Source organism: Oenanthe melanoleuca, chromosome 2 (genome assembly GCF_029582105.1).
Source record: "Oenanthe melanoleuca isolate GR-GAL-2019-014 chromosome 2, OMel1.0, whole genome shotgun sequence".
NCBI classification, from domain to species: domain Eukaryota; kingdom Metazoa; phylum Chordata; class Aves; order Passeriformes; family Muscicapidae; genus Oenanthe; species Oenanthe melanoleuca.
In genome coordinates, this window is record NC_079335.1 from 146,083,689 (window position 1) to 146,101,649 (window position 17,961).

The 17,961-nt window shown below is 42.0% G+C and overlaps 1 protein-coding gene across 1 annotated transcript in view; it reads right to left on the reverse strand.

Annotated features, from left to right (window-relative positions):
• Positions 1 to 4,729, reverse strand: part of OBSCN (obscurin, cytoskeletal calmodulin and titin-interacting RhoGEF) — a 145,951-nt gene extending 141,222 nt beyond the window's left edge. The window contains 1 exon segment of the mRNA XM_056484594.1: positions 4,488 to 4,729. The gene's annotated coding sequence lies outside the window, so the exon portion shown is untranslated.
• Positions 4,730 to 17,961: the final 13,232 nt, after the last annotated feature.

The following is a 17,961-nucleotide window of genomic DNA, read 5'->3' on the forward strand; positions in this document are numbered from 1 at the left end:
ATGGAAAGAAAAATCAATGTTTATCCCCTTGCTCTGCCACTGGCTTACTTTTATAATTATGAGAAAGACACTCCAGTTCTCATATCTTTAGTCTCCATATGAAAAAAGTGGGGGGAAAACTTGTGTTATGGGTGTGGAGAGCATGAAATCCAGTAAGAGGCATGAAGTCCTAACCTGCAGCAAGGATGAGGCTGTGTATGTATCTAACACATCTAACAAGTTAGGCAGGCTGCACAAGATAAATTACATTTTATAATTTCAAGTGGGATAAAACACATCACACTGGATTATGATGATAAATAGATTTAGGAGCCAGGAGAGGATAGATTGTGAAAGCACTGAAAGGACAAGATTTAATATTTCTACTGTGTAACTTGCCAATCGACTTATTCAATAATTACCCTGATTTCAATTATTTACATATTCATTCAAATTTCAGAAAAGCCCAGTAATTCTGAAACTTAAAAAAAAAAAATAGTAACTCTCTGCAAGTGCCAGGACAGCTCCCTTGGAAGCAACAGGACCTACAACAAAGCATGAATAAAGCTAGTCAATGCAAATGCCCTTTCCAATAAATCTCAGCATTTGCCAGTGTCATATTTCCCCACGTAATCCCTCTGTGATTAATCATTTGAGCAGAGCTCACATTCCCATCTGGGGCATTTCTGAGCATGCCAAAGGCAAACTGGCAGCACTTACAATTTTGCTTATGTCTTTATTCATTCGGATTTTCCCTGGTTTGTGTTTGGGGAAGGAGGCAGAGCTGCACAGAGCTGTCAGATAATGCATAAATAAATCACTGCCCTGCAGCCAGCATGCAGCTGGTCCAGGGCTCCTGCCCACTCCTGTCCCACCACTGCCCAGCACCTGCTCCATGGACAGGGGAGAGTGCCTGGCACTGGGAACAAGCACAGGGCTGTGGTTGGAACCCCAGCTCCTGCTGGAGCACTCAGAAGTGGAGCTCATCAGGAGCCCTGATGGTGGTGCCACCAAATCCCAGAATGGTTTGGGGTGGAAGGGACCTTAAACCCATCCAGTGCCACCCCCTGCCATGGGCAGGGACACCTCCCACTGTCCCAGGCTGCTCCAAGCTCCATCCAACCTTCCTTGGACACTGCCAGGGATCCAGGGGCAGCCTCAGCTTCTCTGGGCACCTGTGCCAGACTCTCCCCACCATCACAGGGAAGAATTTATTCCTGATATTCAACCCAACTCTGCACCCTCTGTAAAGCTGCTCCCCCTCATCCTGTCACCCCATCCCTTATCTCAAATCCCTCTCCAGCTCTCCTGGAGCCCCTTCAGGCCCTGCAAGGGGCTCTGAGCTCTCCCTGGAGCTTTCTCCTCTCCAGGCTGGACACCCTCAGCTCTCCCAGCCTGGCTCCATCCCAGCCCCCAGGGATTCCCTGTGCACTGTTGGCTGATGGGTTGGTTTCACACTTCTTCATTAATGCTGATCTGCACCTGGAAAAGCTTCAGCAACTCAGAGAAGGCAAAATTTACCCCTCATGGTAAATTGCCCCCAGCAGCTTGTGATGAAGCTCTTGGTGTGAGAGAGGACAGGGGTGACAGGTTATTCTCTGTCCAAGCCTTTCCATTCAAGGATTAGAGAATTCTGTCCACCAGGACTCAGGGCAAAAAGCACCGTGCAATCCATGCCATAAAATATTCCCAAGATAAAGGTGGCCATGAGCAGCAAAATTAAAGATTTTGGAAACATAATTAAACCTAAAAGATCATCAAGGTCCAAACACAGATCAGAAAAACAGAATTTCTCTCAACACCACATTAAAGGCCCATCATGTCCCTGTTTGCTCATTTCCTCAATCCTCTTTTACCCTTTCTTCACCCAAGTCAAAATATGTTCATTTGGGGTATTTTTCTTGCCTTTGGAGTTTATGTTTCCCGTACTTCCTCTGCAATGCTAAATTCTACTCCTCTCACTCCTTTTCCTGACAGGAAAGGCAGGATTTATGGGGAGCCTCCTGTCCCTGAACCCTGAGCTTTCAAAGAACATCACTGAAACAGAAGCCCCAGATAAAAATCAAGGCAGCACCACTATTACTGTAGTTTACATGACTTATCTGCCTGTATTGTTCCATCTAAAAACACCAGGAAATGGAATCCGTGGGTGGGAAGGGAAGTCGATGAGTTGTCAAATGGGAAGTTTGGGTTCCCTTTGATGTTTAGAATTCTGCTGAGGGAAAACAGCAATAACCCAGCTGCCCTCTCTCTTCCAGCAGCCTCCCAGGGAAGGGACAGCTTTGGAATAGCTCAAGTGTCAGCTGCAGGCTGGGTGACATCAGCCAGGCTCTGGTGGAGCCATCCCAGCAGACAGGGAGCTCTGGGGGTGAAATGCACACCAGCACAGCCAGTGCTCCCTGCCCATGACACCCCTAAATCGGGGCTCAGCACAGATCTGTGCCCTAATCCAGGCAGGCAGGATTTATCCCGCTGCACCAGAGCAGGAACGGGATCTGGGGCTGAGGAGCTGGGCTCAGGGCTTAGCTTGGGCTACTCTGAATTCCTCTGCAGTGAGGGAGAAGCGATTTTGGCATGTCCAAAGGTCACTGGATGAGCAGATGGGAGAGGTTTCTGTGCTGGGTCAGTCACTGGGCACAGAGAACCCACAGCACACGGAGCCTTTTGCAAGGAGCTCCCAACTCAGGCTTGTCTGCATTCCCTCCCATCCACAGCCTCCATCCCAAGCCAAAATCCACGGGAGATGTTGAGGGAAAGTTCGTGGCAGGTCAGGGGCTGACATGGTGTTAAACATGGTGAGCAGCCCTCAGGGAAAAGGAGAAGCTGGAGACAATTCCTGACCTTCAGGGTAGGGCTAAATATGCACCAAGTGCCTCAGAGGGACCTGCACCCCTCATATTCCCCCTTTTAATCCCTTATCAATAACCTGGATGTTCCCAGTGATTGGTAGCAATCAATTTAGAAAATTCCAACGAGGAGCAAGAACAAATAGCATGGTTTGTGCACAGCAAGGGGGTCAGATACCTTCCAGCCGCTTCAGCAGCACACATTTCATAAAAACCAGGAGGGATTCCAGCCACTTAGATGGTTTATATGGTTAAAACACTTATTATCTTTCCTCTCTACAGAGGCAGTATTTTATGAAACTCATCTCACTTTCAACTGCCTGGGCAGAAACCATTTTCCATCAACACACAGCTCCAAGAAACTCCACGCAGGGAAGGGATTTTATCCTCCTTGGGTTTTACTGCAACATGGGGACTTGACATTCCACCCTAGATGGAGCTGCAAAACCACCCCTGAAACTTCCAAAGGCTAAAAATTCTCCGATCAGCCCCTCAAGGCTCCACAGCACCCACTCTTATTTTTCTGAGCCTCCCAAGGCTGCTCTGACAAGAGCAAAAGGCCAAAGCACCAGGGAGGTCAGGGCACAGTGGGATGTTCACTCCTGTTCTGTGGCGCTGAGAATAAAGGAGACAAATTAAGAGAAAAGACACAAATTCTGGGGTTTCCCACCCAGGAAAGAGAAAAGGAGCAATGTTAAATCTAGAAACTTCATCACAAATTTCACCCAACTGCATTTTGCTTTACACACAGCCCTGGGGAGAAGCAGGTGTGGCAGAACCCCAGGGGGAAAAAAAACCCAAAAACCAAAAACCAGACAAAAAACAAACAAACAAACAAAAAAAAAAAACACCAACAAAAACAAAAAAACCCAAACCAACCAACAAAAAAAAAAAAAAAAAACCACAAAAATGAACAAACAGACAAAAAAACAGACTTGCAAAGGTAGAAATGCTCCTGTTTTAGCCCATGTGATTTCCTGCACCAGGCAGTTGCAGGATCACAGCTCCCATATGGACAAAGAATTCCCCTGGTGACAGCCAGCCGTGGCTCCCACCTAAGCCCTTGTATTTTAACAAGAGGACGTCATTGCCATTACAGTCACTCCACCCCATTGAGCTGGAGGGCCCAAAATAGCCTCAGCTGTCGAGCTCCATCTCTGCCCATCTCCTCAGAGCCATGTGGAGAAATGGCAGGAGGGTGGGGGGCTGCAGAGAGAATCTCTATTGACACTGAGAGGAGCTCAGAGGGGAAGAAAGTCCTGGCTGAAGAGAAAAGCTGCACTGAGATTATGCCCTGGAAATAAAACTTTCCCAAACATTCCCTTCTGCCACCTCTCCATATGTTTTCCAGGCTCTCCATGCACAGTGCTGTCTCAGATTTGGGGACAAAGTGGATCACATTGAGTCTACAGCTGTAAACCTAATTTTTTTTTCACTTTTCCCTCTGGAGGCTGATCTTTGCTCAGAAATAATTAAGCAGAACAATGCACATTTGGCTCAGAGCACCTTCAGCTCCATCCCCAAATATGTTTGATAAAGCAAAATATCCTCCACAAACAAAACAACCTCACCCTCTCTCAGCTAGCAGCAACCTTCTCCACTTCCTGCTGGGCACCAGCATCCCCAAATCCATCTCTCCTTAGCTGAAGGTTTTGGTCTTACCTGGAGTCTTGTGTGAGTCTGAGGAGGACAAAGCTCCGGGCAGAGGAAGAAAAAGCTGATTCCTACTGGGATGAAAGGAGGGGGAAGAGGGAAGAGGGGAACAGAGGACATGGGGAGACCATGGTGGCTTGGGGTTCCCCCCCCCTTTCCCCTCCAGGGAAATAAAACAGAAACCCCAGCGATGGCAGGAGGTGCAGCAGGTCCCCCCAAGTCCCCTGGCAGTGGCTCTGCTGCCCAGGGTTAGGCTGTGCCACCCCCCTGACCCTCCTCTGGGTTGTCCTCCTCCAGTCAAATCGCTGGCGTGCTTCTCTTGCCCTCCACAGCCCAGCTCCAAAATAGCTCTGGGTGTCATTTACCGGGGAGATTAAATTTCCTGCAGGACTGAGGCGAAAGGGCAGCGGTTTAGGGACAGCCCAGCAGCAGGAGAGGGGGCAAAATCCCCGTCAGGAGGGGTTTGGGTGGTGTGGGGGACAGGCTGTGGGGACTGGGGGGGTCAGGACCATTCCTCAAGGGTCCATCCCACAGCCAAGTGCTAAATGTGACGTGGGGACCCAGGCACAGGCAGCTGCCTGTTATCAGCATGGCACACTGCACAGGAATTCTTTCCCAAAGGCATCAGATCAATAGTGGGTTTATTTATAACCTCCCTGTTATAAATAAGGAGCTGTTACAATGGCAAACCAACAGCAAATTGGTTTAATCCTAATGATTAAATAATCCAAAAATCCAAAGTGTGCCTCAGCCCCTTCACCTTACTCAAATATATACACAGGTTATGGATTTCCCCACCTTTTTGCCTCTTGAATAAGAACTGGGTGCAAAAATCACCTGAGCTGCCAACCCATCACATCTCCAGGCTCCAGATCACAATTTCTATATTTACAAATGAAATTTCTCAGTTTAAAAAACAATTTCCTGGAAATGGAGTGCACATCAATTCTTATTGGCAATCACAGTGTTTTAAATTTAAAACTAATTTCTGCTAATGGTCAAAGAGCTACAACAGAGCCCAGCAGGCTCCCCCACAAGCACTTCAGCTCTGTGCAAATATCAGGAGTGAGCTCCAAGATATGCTTATTTTTGGCAGTAAACAGAGCAGATAAGATGCTGCATAGTCCAAGGCTCTGAAGACACAGTGATAGGTTGGGTTAAATCACTTTTCAGGGCACAAAATCACCACCAGGGCAGCAAAAGGGAGTTTTAGCTGGGATTTTGAAAGCAGGTCATGAAGAGAATCACAGAATTCCAGAATGGTTTGGGGTGGAAGGGACCTTAAAGATCATCTTGGTTCATCCCCCAGGAATTGTCCAAGGCCAGGCTGGGGCAGGGAGTGGAATGAAATGAGGTTTAAGGTCCTTCACAGCCCAAATTATTCTGTGATTCTATCAAAATTAATAATAAAATAATAGGATTGAGGAAAGAAAAAGGTTTAAGGTGCTGCCTGAGCTCCCTGTTCATTGGCTGAGCTCTGTGAAAAATTAATTCCCTTTTAAAGACAGTGCCCATTGTGCTCGTTCTTTCTGTAGGGGGTTTAAGGTTTTTGCCTGTAGGGCTCACAGAGACTTCCCAAAGACTCAGGAATGTGCCCAGGGTGTGTTGGCAGCACCTTTGAGTCTGCAGGGTTTGATTTCTGAACAGGAATTTCTCCACAAACTGGACATCAGCAGGCTCCAAGGTCTATCCCCAGCCAGAAATTTGGAATAAACCAGTGTCCATTCGGAGCAAACCACAGCAAATTCACTTTTCTGAGGGTTCCCCAGCCCTCCACCACCACCTGGCTTGCATTTCCCTGCCAGAGGCACGAGGTAGATTTTTATGGGATCAAACCTTGCCTTTCCTTTAACATCTTGCTGACTTTGAGGAAGATCTCAGACACTTCTTGATCTCCACCTTGGGTTTATTTTTTTGGTAAGGGGCCACTTGTGTGTAGCAGAATTGCAAAGTGACTCCACCAACACCCTGGGCACCCTGTGCAGGGCTTAGCATCACTTTCAGGGAAGAAATTTTCCCCAACATTCAAACTAAACCTGCCCTGGCACAATTTGAGGTTATTCCCTCTCCTGTCCCTGTTCCCAGGGACCCCTCTGGCTGTCCCCTCCTGTCAGGGAGTTGTGCAGAGTCACAAGGTCTCTCCTAAACCTCCTTTTATCCTCCTTTTTTCTTGCCCTAATTCTCCTGACATGAGTTGGATTGTCTGAGCTACCCCAAGAAGTCATTAAAAATTAAAAAGAGGGAAATATCTTCAGTACAAATGAGTTATTGACCTATTCAGCTTGTCATGGGTTTAAAATAAAGGAGCAGCTTAAAATGATGAGCTAATAGAAGTTCCAATTTCTAGAGAGAATGGTGAAAGGCTTGGAAAAAAACCTGAATTTGGATGAAGACAAATAAAATGTCATCAGGCACAACATTATTCCCTTGCTCTTTGAAATAAAAACTGAGAGCTTTTCCATGAGTGTGTTTGCTTCCCACAACAAACATCAGGGAGATGTGCTTGAAACAGAAACCTGTGCAGTTTTAAAAAACATAGGGAAAAAAAAAAATCTTTGCTTGCACTTGAAAAACTGTATGTCTGAGCTCCAAACCTGCTTATCTGAACACTTCTGCTGGAAATAAAAGGATGCCAAACAGAATTAACCAGAGTTTACAGGCACTGAAACAAACTGTTTGGGTTTTCTCCAAGAAATCAATTTAAATTATTTGAATTATAATAACTAGCAAGGCCTGAGGCATCACTTCTTATTTCAATATTCCTCTGAAGTATGAGATTTTTTGCATAACAAGACAGGTTTTTTTGTAAAAAGGAACTATTCCTGCTTCTCTCTGTGGGGGAATTTAATTTGATTTTTTCCCCATGTGATACTGCACAAGAATTTAAAAGCTGGCACCATTTATTTCTCCTCAGTATGTTTAATCAGTTTTTGCAACTAAAAACCCTGACACATTGTCTCCCAATCTAACATTGCCAGAAAAATAAAATTATTAATCAATGCTAATAAAAACTTAACACAGAAATAAGTTACAGAAAATTCAATTTTTTTTTTCTCCTATCACATCTAATTCTGATGGGGAAGGGCACCTAATTCTGAGTTAAACCTCACAAACTTTCCCTAAGGCACTTCTATCATGAGGGAACACATTCCCTTAAAAAGTTTACTTATACCTGGTAATGTTAATTGAGAAAATCATGGATAACACAGAAAATTAATACAGAGAGGCAAATTAAGTATTACAATGATTTAAAAAGAACAGAGGCACTGGGTTAATTTTTGTTCAATTCCTAAAATGATTATTTTTTCTTAAAATGTATTTTTTAGAATTTCAGAACAAAACAAAAAAAAAAAATTAAACAAGGCTGAAGTTACACATCTTGCCAAGGCTTCAAAAAAAAAAATTATAAATGTTCCTTTTTACTTTATGCTTTTCTATGCTTCTCTGCTCTTAACAATAAAACTTTTTCTATATTGCAAATAAAATACCTAAATTTTAAAATTCCTGCTGTGATTTAACCCTGTATATCCCATTTGTGCATCCCATTGTAGATTTTTGCACCTTTCAAAACAACTGAGGAGTTGCTGATCCCAAATCCACCTGTGCTTCCCAGTAATCCCAAAATCTTCACAGAGCTACACCTGAGCAACACTTTCCTGGCATTAAGAACTAGTGGGGGGGGAAAAAAAAAAACAAAACAAAACCAAAAAAACACCAAAAACCCTCCAAAAAAACCAACCCCCTCCAACGCCGTCCCTAAAAACCAAACTAAAACAAGCAAACAAATAAAAAAACCCAAAAAATAAAATACCAAACAAAGAAAATCCCAAAAAAAACCAAAACACCCCAAAAAAATCAACCAAAACAAACCCACAAAAACAAACCAAAATAACCTCCCAAAAAAACAAACAAAAAAACAAAAACAAACAAACAAAAAACCCAAACAAAACTCTCCCCCCAAAAAACAAGCAAAAAAAAATAAAAAAACCTATAAAAACAAACAAAAAAATCCCAAAAAACAAACCAACCCCCCCAAAAACAAAACAAAAAATCCTGAAAAAAAATCAAACAATAAACCCCCCAAAACTAAACAAATAAACAAAACAAACAAACAAACCCCCCCCCCCAAAAAAAAACCAAACCAAAAAAAATAAAAAAAATCCCCCAGAAAGTCCCCAACACATTAAATGAAAGGTTAAAAAAACATTTACTGAGTTTTGGGATGGTGGAACTCTAAACCTGACTGAAGCCTCCAGGGACTCTGCCAAAATCAGGTTTTCAGTAAAAAATACAGCTCAGATGGCAAAATCTGGTTCTTTTAGCCAACCCTTCCATTTTGCCATTAAAACTTCAATAACTGCACAGCGAATAAAGTTCTGCACCTGCTCTGCATCAAAATTCAAAATTGTCTACAGATCTCTCAGAGAAGAGAGTGCCAAGTTTATTTCTTATAGGAAGGAAAAAAGATCTACGCTGGTAGAAATACATATTTTATAACTTCTTTTGAACTGAGAGCAGTGAAATTGCCATAGAAAAACACCACACTTGGTATAAAAATGTCTTTTTGCCAACAAATGTGGATTTCCCATCCCTAGGAGGGTACAAGGCCAGGTGGGATTGGGCTCTGAGCAAGCTGAGAAATAGTTCTATCAAAAAACAAACAAATAAATTACCACAGCAGAAAGCAAATAAAAACCCACAAACAAAGAGGAAAAAAAAAAAAAACAAAAAAACAAAAAAACAAAAAAAACAAAAAAAAAAAAAAAAAAAACCCAAACACCGAAAAAAAAAAAAAAATACAGAAAAACCCACCCCAGAACCAAATATCCCCAAAACAACCAACTGCCCAACCCAAAACAAAACAAAAAACCCAAACAGAGAATCCCAGATTGATTTGGGTTGGAAAGAACCCTAAAATCATCTTTTTCCACCCTCTTTCCACCTTCCACTACCCCAGGTTGCTCCAAGCCCCATCCAACCTTCCCTGTGTGAATAAAAACCACTCAGCCACCAGCAGGACAGCAGGATTCTGCAGCTGATTTACCTTTGGAAATGTCCTTTACTCAAGAAACTTGATCCCTTTCAGAAAGTTACTGCACAATGTCCATTTTGAGGTTTTTAAGCAGCACCACAGGGTCACTGGGATAAAGCTGATGCTTCATGGTGTCTTAGGCTGCAATACATGATGTGAACAGAAATGTGAATTCTGTCCCCATCTGCTGAAACCAGGTGGGGCAGTGACCCTTATATCCGGGGGAGATATCCTCTGCTAATGGGCCATCTTTAAACCAGCTGGGCAATCATCTTTATCTTCCCACAGCCCATCCTCCCTCCAGGAGATATCTCCTGTTCATGGCCACTGAGTCCCAGGCCATGACTGATAAAATTCCATCATCCCACTGGGAGATGCTCCAGCCAGGGGAGCAGCCAAGCCTTTCCTACCCAGATGAAAACTGAGATTTGGGACACCAAGGAACCTTCTTTCCACTGGATTCCAGAGGAAAGCCAGACCTTTGCACATCATCCCTGGAGCTTCAGAGGAAACTGCACCTTCTCCAGGAGCACTGCTGCAGCTGAACCACATCTGCCCCTGCAGGAGGATGCAGCCACCATTGAATGGGACTGTGCCAACACCCTGACTGACTGACGGGTGTCAGCTTGGATTCTGACTCTGGCAGGGTTGGGGTTGTTCTTTGTAATACTGTATTTCTATTTTAATTTTCCTAGTAAAGAACTGTTCTTCCTAATTCCCATATCTTTGCCTGAGAGCCCCTTAATTTCAAAATGATAATAATTTGGAGGTAGGGGGTTTACATTCTCCATTTCAAAGAGAAGCTTCTGCCTCTCAGAAGATTCCTGTCCTCCAAAACAGGACACTTCCCTGGTTCCAGCTAAGGAAGATGTGTCAGCATGAATAAAATGGTCCCATTCCCTCATCCCAAACATTCCTCAGATTTTGCCCAGTGGGTGACTCAGCTCATCCCACTTTTTCTGCCTCTCCCATTTATCATCAGCAGAGAAACCATTTCCCTTTTTGCCAATACCCACAACCAGTGGCTCTGACTGCTCTGCTCAAAAATAAAACTTTCATGGCCACATTGTCATTGGGTGAAGTGAGTTCTGCTTTCCAGGGAATTCCAAACAGTGATCCAATTTTGTGACCCACCTTGGACCTGCTGGAGAAGCCAATAGAGGTTTTTGACCTCTTAAATCTTCCAACACCCCTGAGGGATCAATCCCAGTACAAACCAACCAGTGCCTCTGTCACATCTCTGACAGATTCAGCTTCTCACATTCTCAACAAAGTGGCTATAAAAATTTGATACATAAAGGAAAACTTGGATAAAAGGGCTACAATCAGGTCATTTTCATTAATAAAACTATATTAAATATTTTACTTGCATGAAAAGGACCTTGGATTATCTTTTGCATTATTTGAACATATATAAATATTTTGTTTGTTTTTTTTTTTTCATTGCCCTCCGAAAGGCAAAGATCCCTCAGGAAAGAGAGAAGGAGCAAGCACCAAGGTTTTTATTCAAGTGTGCTCTCCTTAAAGGGCTCCATTTATCTAATGATGGATATTTATATCATTATTTATACAACTAATGGCTTAGTGTCATTTACAGATCTTTAGTGTGATTATGTCCCAACAGGATGCACATCCACACTTGAAAAACACAAAGTGCCTGCACAACAGATTTATAATCCTAGAAAGGCAATTTCTGTCACAACAGAATTCAGCCCTTAAATGTTCCTCAGCTGGAACACAAATCAATTGTTTACAAGATGATGAAGCACCCAGGAAAGCTTTCACTCACACACATTTACATCCCAGAATAGCTTTGCTTCACAACTGCTGCCAGAAGTTGTCTTTAAAATCTGACTTGGATACTCAGGGTGAATTTTGAAGTGATTCTGATTAAGACAAAATGCAACTTTGCTTATGATAAATGCTTCTGCTGAGCAGAGGGAAAAGAGTTCTCTGGGCTTAGCAGTGGCCTCAGCTGAGCTGCAGCAACCCTGGCACAAAAAAAACCAGCTGCACAAACAGCACAAGAACACCAAGAACATCATCATGAACACCATGGCCAAGGGCTGCTCGTGCCCCACACTGGATAAACAGGGGTGTGAGGTCAGAGAGGGACTTGGGACAAGGACTTGTTCTGGTAGAAAAAGGGGGGATGGCTTCAGATTGAAAGGGAGCAGGGTTAGATGGGATTTTGGGAAGGAATCCTTCCCTGTGAGGGTGAGGAGAAGCTGTGGCTGCCCCTGGATCCCTGGAAGTGCCCAAGGTTGGACAGGGCTTGGAGCACCCTGGGACAGTGGAAGGTGTCCCTACATGGCAGGGTGGGCACTGGGTGGTCTTTAAAGTCCCTTGCAACCCAAACCCTTCTGGGATTCCATGATTTGCAAGAAGAGTGGAATAACTTACCCTGTGGAGGTTTGTGAAGGATGAATAAACGCTACCCAAGAGTGAATTCCAGACAAGCCTCCATCCCTATTTCTTCCTGATAACACCATTAATTCAAGTACCCTGATAAAAAACCCTGTCATGGACAAGACAGATTTTATTTGCCCCATTAATAGCTGAGACTTGCCCTGTTTAATCCCTCTTAAAGGGCTGTTTGTTTTTCTGGACATGATTTTTAATGGAATTGCCTGTAGCCTTTGCTGTGCCAGGGATCTACCAGGATAACAAACCCATCTTTTCCATGAAAATCTCCTTTACAACAGGTGAGATACCTGTTGAAAATGGATTTATGGATTCCAGAACTAAGAAAGCACTACCCCACCAATTCAACCAGTCCTCTAAACCCACCCATTTTTTGTTTAAACTTCTGACAAACATCTTATTTTTCAAATCTAAGTGATTTCAGTCCCTCCTGTTGTGGGGGTAATCCTAGAGCTTCCAGGGTCATGCTGGTACAATTATGTTGATGAAATTCAAGCAGACCTTGAATTCTTCCCTATTTGCTTCAAGAACTGACAAGCCACCCTCAAACCCACGAAGAACAAGAGGAACTCTGTCATTCACCAGGTTCTGCAGCTCAGCAAGAAGAGACACCAAGCTGCTGAGAGGGAGGAGCTGTGGATTTATACGAGAGGATGAGCTGGAGAACTGTGAGTGCAGCAGAGCCTGAGATTCAGAACTCACCAGAGGAGAATGCATCTTCTAATTGCTGATGAGAGATTATTCCAGTCCAGCTGGACAGGGCTTGGAGCACCCTGGGATGGTGGAAGGTGTCCCTGCCATATCAGGGGTGGCATGAGATGAGCTTTAAGGTCTCTTCCAACCCAAACCATTCTGGGATACACCCAAGCCACTTCTCGTAGCTCTGAGATCCATCCACACCTCTCAAACCAACGTTTCTCAGCAAAGTTAAAGATCTGTGTTATCATAAATCCTTTCTGCAAGTCAGAATGGCCCCACAGTTCCTTCAGCCATGACCTACCCAAAGCACAAGGAGCTGGGAATTCTGTACCACAAGCAACAGCAGAAATTACTTTTTTCCATTTATTTTAATTCCCTGCTCTTGCAACCCAACACTCCTAAATTAAATAATTATCTAAGCAACCTAATTGATCAGCTCCAAATCAAAGGTTTCCTCAAGTAAGTGGAGGGAGTTGGTGCTGTGGAATTACAGATTCTATTTTTTTTTATATGACACTATTATTCAAATCAGATTGAATTGACTTTCACAACTTCACAAAGCCCAGCCTATCACACAAATGTGGATTTAAGCCACTTTTGATTAATATTATTTAAAAATCAACATCAAATACTGAATGTTAGCAGGCTGATTTGGGAAGAACTCATTTCCCTGTGCCTGTTTTCCAAAGCACCTCCTCTGGCAAGCTGCCAGCACAGTCCCACTAAAATAGTTGCATTTATTCCACCACAGGTGTTTTGGAACAAGTATCAAAGCAACCAAGCTGCAGTCAAATAAAACCAGAGATGCCCATCAGGGGAGGGATGTTTCTCTCATGATCTGCTCTGGAAATCCCCTTCTCTCTGCAAAAGGAGGAAAAAAGAGGAGGATTCTTAGCAGGGTTTCCAAAACTCATTTATAAAACAGGTGTCCAAGCAGCAGCAACAACACAAACCTGCTCAGGAGGGATTATTTGGGATATTTGATGTTTACAGGTCAGTGAGGATGGAATTGTTTTGGTTTAGAGTAAATTTAGAGAGAAAATTTTTGAGTGGGGGTTTTTAGCAAATAGATTTAAGTAGTTTTTGGGTTTTTTTAACTAGTTTGGGGAATTCTTGTTTTTTTTTAAAGTGGAAAAAAACCTGTTTATTCAACAGAAAAAGTACTTTTTAGTACTTGAATGATACTGAAAACCAAAACTTTTTGTTGTTTTAAAGAGATGATGAATTTAGAACAGTTTTTTGATTGGGTTGTAGTTTGATTTATTTAGTTTGTTATTAGTTTTTTTGGCACTGGGAAATGTGGTTTAGGCTAGGTTTGGTGGGTATAGGTGTGAATTTTTAGTGGTTTTTTGCATTTTTAGTTTAGAGCAGGTTTGAATAATTTTAAGAAAAAGGAAAAAATATAGTTCAGGGAATTTTTTTTTCAATTAGAAAAATTAATTAAGAGTAAAGGAGAGGGTTTTTTTGTTGTTTACCTTTGTTTAGTTTGTGTGAAGGATGCCGGGGAGCAAGTGCAGTCTTGGAGAATAAACTCTGCACTTCTTTTTTTCCCTTTTTACTTCTGGAACCAGCCTTAAAATTGCAGAAGTTAATATTCACCACCAACAGAACAGAAAATTGGGAATACAAGTATTATAAAGTCACCCTAAGACAGGAATCAAAATTATATCTTTAGATTGTCCAAAGCACTGTGGATATTTTTACACCTTCTCCACTAATAAAACATTCATGTCAATTATTTTTTTCCTCCTGTCACCAGAAAAGAAAAAATGTTTTTAAATTTTCAACTCTAAAGCAAAAAACTTTTCCCTGTCAAGGTTTAGAACATCACACTCAGCTCCACAGGACAAACCAGCCAAAATCTGTTGTTACCTGTGCAATTCTTGACTTGTGCTTCTGATCTCTGCCAACAAAACCAGATCTGGGACACTTGGCAATTTATTTTGAGAAAAGTGCCAAATTCATCCCAATTCCCCCATAACATCCCTTGAGGTCCTTACTGAAATCTGCCCTTTATTCTCAGCTCCCTGATGAAAATCTGAATTTTCTGTGTGATCCAAGAGATCCCTCAGCCCAAATTTCCCCTTCTCCCACAGAATTAAAGCAACAAAACCAGTCACAAAAAACCACAAAATATTTTAATTTGTCATGAACACAGAACAGGTCTTTTTGAGGCAGAATTACCAAACTGAAATCCAGCAGCTGAGAAACAGTGTGAGCTGATCTAAACAAGCTGTCAATATTTATTAAAGACGTCCACACAGCACAGGTGATTATTTAAATGAAAGGAATCAAACCACATACATAGGAAATAGAAAATTACACTGGCCATGATTTATTTCAGAACTCTCCTGTTTCTGAAGACTCTCACACTCCATCAGTTCAACACAGGTGGACATGACAAGGCATCCTGGTGTTCCACAAGAAAAAAATAAAATAAAAGGAAAAGCAGATGAAATTCCCAAGTTGAGGTGCACCAACACCCTGTGGCACCAGAGCACATCTGTGAAGGGGAGTTTAAAGGAAGTTACACAAGAGGTAGAAGTTAAGATTTTTGCAGCGTTCAAACATCCACAGTTGTTTTACAGACACATTTAAATAAGCCTAAATTGATTAATGATTAAAATCTTGCATAATCAACAATTTACTTTTTTAAGCTAAGTTATAATTTCACATATTTCTGTTAGGCACAACCAAAATCTCTGTCAGTAATGTTTCACTAACTGTGTAAAATGGGATATTTTAAGGAAATGAGTTTGACCAACACACACTCAAATGATACACTTCAGACACCAAACAGTAATATTAAAATATAGATACTATTCATCTTTGTGTATCTGTCATAAAAAATAAAAGGAAACTTATTTTTCCCATCTATATATTGGAAACAGCCAATAATTCTGTGAAAAACTATGCTCATTAAGTTACTATTGTGCATAAACAAGTTGTGTTTTATTCAGTAAAAAACATAAAGCAATCTTTGTCTGGCAATGATCCTTATTCTGATTTATTCTCTCTCTAACCAGTGCTTTTTTTAATACACTAGATGCAAATATTTTCCTTTTTAAAGCTCATTTGGCAACAAGCAAAGTGGATTCATAACTCTATTCCTCAATTTGTTTAAAAGTTGCTCCTAACCCAATATATTTTCAATCTCCAGCAGCACAGACATGAACATTAAATACATTATTTTGCACCTTTGATTACAGTATTGCTAATGAAGAAAAATAAGGACTTTCCATTTTATATCACCGATAAATTTTCTTGGCAAAGTTATTATTTTATTTTTAGAAAATTACAAAGCAGCTCTCTACCAAAAAAAAATAATTGATTAAAAAAAAAATCAGACATCTCAAGTGCTACAAACCAAAGAAGAAAAAGTGCTGGTGACTGCCATGGATCAACTGCACAGGGAATAAATCAAGGTCTCAGCATGGTTAAGGCTCTATTTCCCTTGAAGCAGAAGAGGAGAAAACAAGGTGCAAGAATTCCCAGAAACCCCCCCAGTTTCTGCTACATTCCTCAGCTTGAAGAAAAAGCAAAATTATCCCAGCTAATTCCAAGAATCCTTATAGAAGAGGCTGGGAACTCATCCCTCCAGAGTTTCTTGATAAATGTTCAAGGTGAACCACTGAGCTTGTGTTCAATGAACTCCTGAACTCAAGGTAAAAAAATCAAATCAAGACAGAAATCTCTTAAAAGATGTGGCTTCAGTGGAAGCAGGACCACACTCAGCTCTTCAGCAGCCCAATAATTAAAAAAATAAAAAAATTAAAATATATATTCCACACTCAACTGCCCTCATATTGATTGATGTGAGGTGCTCCCTGTCCTGTTCAATCTACAAACACTAAATAATCAATAACTCAAGGTTCTTCCACTTTAATGACTCCATTAGGAAAAATAAATAAATCTGTAGCAGACTGTGGCCATAAAGAATTTAACATTTACTTGTGCAGCTAAGATCACATACTCTGCCACAGAAATAAATATATATAGAACAAAATCCCCAAACCCCACTGCTTTGGGCTGTGCCACCATGCAGCATTTCTCAAAATTGCAGCTCTCAGTCAAAAAATGGACCAAAATAAAAAAAAAAATTCCAATACTCAGCTTCCAGAGCAGGTAAAAATTAAATTTAAAAAAGATATATAGGCTTAAGGTCTGTTTGTTGCATAATTTTTACAGTATTTAAACAAGACAAAAAAATCCAACTTCCTGCAAGAATCAGAGCTATGACTTAATGGCAATTCAGTAAAAATTGTGTGAATATCCCATGGAACCAAGCTGGATTCTGCCACTGGAGGAGTAACAGAGATGAACCACAACCAAACCCATCTGGAGCTCAGCTCTCCTTGCTCTCTGTCCTTTGCCAAGCCCAGAAAAGCTGAGTTTCAATCCTGCCAGGAGAGGAGGAGATGTGATCCCAGAGGGAGAGCCCCACGCCCTGGGCTTGCTGTCCCCCAGCCCTCCTGGCCCACACCTGGGAGGAAGGTTGGCCACCAGAGCAGGGCAGGAAGAAGCCAACTCTGCCCAAAATCTCAGCAGAATCTGGATTCAAGCAAAGATTCCTGGTCCCTCAATCCCTCCTGACCGTGGAATCCAAAAGGAGAGAGATCCTCTCCACTGGAATTTGGGTTCTCTGGGCTCTTTCCTTCTGGAATCTCCCTTTTCATCCTTTATATCCCAAAAAAGGGGCTGCAGATCAAAGCCAATCCCAGGACATTGTGTTCGTGGGCACATCTGGAAAAATGTCCAGGAAAGCCAAGGAGGTTCCCAAAAAAACCTGGAGTATCCCCACACTCCTCTGAAAACAGAAATACCTCAACAAACCTCTCACTACTCACAATCCCCACCTCAAACCACCCATTTATCCAAAATAAATACCAGGAATGACAATAAGAGACTTATTGAGAACCACAGCTGACTAAGGCAAATAATTTCCAAATTTCACACACTCAGGTGCAGACAAAAATATTGGTAGTGGTGGTAAATTCCAGCAGCAAAGAGAAATATTCAGTTTGGAAAGGATAAAATCCAATAGCAGCAGTTTGGGAATTAAATGTCACCCACCCCTGAAAAGGCCACAGCAAGACAAGCACCACAAACTTAACCTTTCTGCAAGCTGCTCTAATGGAAATAACAAATTAACAACAATTTCTGAGTTTTAGTTTATATAAATGGCATCAGAGCAACTTAACTGCCAGAGGGAGCCTGTGGATACAGAAAAGCAGAGATATAAAACCTATAACCTGAAAAAAGGAAAAATAAAGAGTTTTTTTCGTGTTGCTGGCTTTCCTCCTGGACTTAATAAAGATAAGTCACCAA